Source organism: Herpailurus yagouaroundi, unplaced genomic scaffold (genome assembly GCF_014898765.1).
Source record: "Herpailurus yagouaroundi ecotype Mexico unplaced genomic scaffold, PumYag 64656, whole genome shotgun sequence".
Lineage (NCBI taxonomy): Eukaryota > Metazoa > Chordata > Mammalia > Carnivora > Felidae > Herpailurus > Herpailurus yagouaroundi.
Genome location: NW_024417937.1, coordinates 1 through 2,791, shown reverse-complemented (window position 1 = coordinate 2,791; position 2,791 = coordinate 1). Strand labels below are relative to the sequence as shown.

General features: G+C 55.1%; 1 long non-coding RNA gene across 1 annotated transcript; it reads left to right on the top strand.

The window, feature by feature from the left end:
* Positions 1-62: 62 nt before the first annotated feature.
* On the top strand, positions 63-2,285 carry LOC121024422 (uncharacterized). Its single transcript, XR_005787697.1, has 3 exons — positions 63-291; positions 1,148-1,293; positions 2,037-2,285. It is a non-coding gene; the product is annotated as an uncharacterized LOC121024422 (long non-coding RNA).
* The last annotated feature ends 506 nt before the right edge of the window (positions 2,286-2,791 follow it).

The window sequence follows — 2,791 nt, the reverse complement described above, 5'->3', positions numbered from 1 at the left end:
GGGGGCCGTTGCTGCACTGTCACCTGTCAGCCCTGGCAATGCTACCGACCTTCCCAGAACCGGTCTCCCACCGCCGGGCCTCGCTTTCTCTATTTGTAAGAGGAGAGGGAAGGCCAGACTGCACATTCCGTAAGCGTATCGTGTGTACCCACTGTGTGCCAAGCCTCAGCTATCCACGGATAGTGGGGCCCCCGGCATGCCCCACCCACACGGCAGCTTGAACACCGTCCAACCCTGAAGCAAGGCCTCGACAAGGACTGGCAGAAAACCATCCGGCAGTTTCTATGAAGGGTATTAAAAAAAAAAAATGTTCATGCTCTTTGATTCAGTGATACACTAGTAGGAATTCACCCGAAGGAAGCAATCAGGGGGAGGGACGTGGGTCTCTGTCAATACAAGCTTATTTATGGAAACGTCGATTACAGCTGTGCCGAACTGGGGCACCTGGGTGGCTGAGTCGGTTAGGCATCCGACTCTATTTCAGCTCAGGTCATGATCTCATGGTTCGTGGGTTTGAGCCTCGCATCTGGCTCTGTGCTGACAGCATGAAGCCTGCTTGGGATTCTCTGTCTCCCTCTCTCAGAAATAAACAAACAAACAAACATACATTTTAAAAAACTTAGGGGCTCCCGGGTGGCTCATTCGGTTAAGTGCCCGACTCTTACTTTCAGCTCAGGTTCCGATCTGACGGTTTCGTGAGTTGGAGCCCCACATGGGGCTCTGTGCACTGACTGAACAGAGTCTGCTAGAGTCTCTCCGCCCCCCCCTTGCCCCTCCCCTGCGCGCATGCACGCTTGCGTGCGCTCTCTCTCTAAATAAATTTAAAAATTTTTTTAAGTTAAAAATAAATAAAGCAAGATGGGTAGATTTAGTTTGGGGTGGAGATCCCTAGGAGGCTGTTTAGGAAGCTTCTGGGCTCTGCCACCAGGGAGAGCGAGAGGTGGGTGTTGCGCATTTAGAGGAAGGAGGGCCTCAAAGAGCAACAGAAGGGTGACCTGCTCACTGGCCCCTGCCCTCTGACTAGCAACTCCTCTTCCCACTCCTTCCCCTGGGGCCACGCTCTCCAGGCGCTGCTGGGAATTCCGGGCTAATCCAGCAGGGGCCTGCCCTCACTTATCTCTCTGCTCTCTTTATCTCCTTCTCCCAGGGAGGGGCCTGGAAAGCGAGCTCAAGCCCATTTTACAGCTGGAGAGGGGCCCGTGCAGGCCAAGTGACTCAAGGGGGTTGGGGGATTCCACCTGCTCCCAGCACGTCTCCAACCTTGAAGGTCCAGGTGCTGGGGTTGGGGCCCAGGTAGGTTGGAGAGGTGAGGAGGGGGGGGATTCCATCCCGATACCACCTGCCCCCAGCACGGCTGGAGGGGGGGATGGGGGGGGGGTTGCGCTTCACTCGACCAATCTCTCTGGTTCACATCTGTCTGTTTTTACAAAGTCCCCTTCCCTGCCTTGTTCACCCCCACTTTGGGGCTCCCCTCAGGGGTCCTGGCCAACCTGCCCACTGCTCCAGCTGCACGCACTTGAGTGTGAACACAGGCACGTGCACACACGCCTTAGCTCCCAGGGTGCTGGTGGAGCACAGAGGACAGGTTCAGACGCTGAAATACCTGGGTTTGAAGCCCAGCTCCACTTTTCTCTTCCTAAGCGACTCCTTTACCTGTGGGCAAATCACCTCCCCTGCAACGCAGTTTTCTCCCCTGCAAAGGGGGCATAACTAATGAGACAGCACAGGTGAAGCACCTCACAGAGGTGCTTGGTGCCCCCGAGTCAAACGGGCCAGAGACTCTGCCCCACACGGTCAGTGACGGGGGCCGCGAGTCACGGCGCACCTCCCGCATGCAAGACCCTCTCCTGAGCCCCCACGCGCCTCCCTTCCTGACCCTGCCCCAAAGCGGGGACCTTACCAGGGCAGGGGCAGCCCCAAAGCGGGGAGGCGCTGCCTGATAGAAGAACAGAGCCATCCACAAAGTGTTCCTGGCAAAAACTAAACACGCATCCAACCAGGCTTGTGTGTGTAACTACCGTTTTGGGGAATTACAGGGGACAGGGGACCACGTTAAACACAGCCCTTGAGGATGCAATCCACAAACTCCAGACTGTGGGAATCTCGACGGGACAAACCACCCAGTCTCTTCAACAAATGCGTTTCGGGGGAAAAAATAATGGGAAAACCACAGATTAAAAGAAAGGTGAGAGACATCACCAAATGCAACACGTGGGTTTTGTTTAGTAGGGCAACTGTTATAGAAAAAAACAAAACCAAAACCTAAGGGACCACTGAGATTACGTGAACCCTGTTGGATATTTGATGACATTCCGTATCATTTTCTGGGTGCGATCACGGTATTGCAGTTGCTATTAGAGTAACATACTGGGATTTTTACGGATAGAACGACGTGCCCGGGACTTGCACAAGCCTTGTCCGCTGCGGGGGACGGTAGGGCACGGGGGTGGTGAGCGGAAACAAGAGAGTCCCCGCCTGGAGTTGTCAGAGCTGGGGATGCGTTTATGCACTTTCTCCATTTTTGTGTCTGTTTGGAATCTGCCATCGTAAAAGTTAAAAAGAAAAAGGACAGAGTTTGAGACTCACCCTCAGTGCATGCGCCTAGGGCCTCACTTTGGGGGCCACGGCAGTGGGCGGCTGGGAAACCGAGTCATACTGCGCACACGGGGCTCATGGCAGCCCCGTGACCTTGGGTGGGTAAAGACCAAGGTTATAACCCCTGCCCTTGGAGGGTCTGCTGGGAGAAACAGAAAGAGCACTGTAGAAAGCGGGGGGGGGGGGGGGGGGGGGT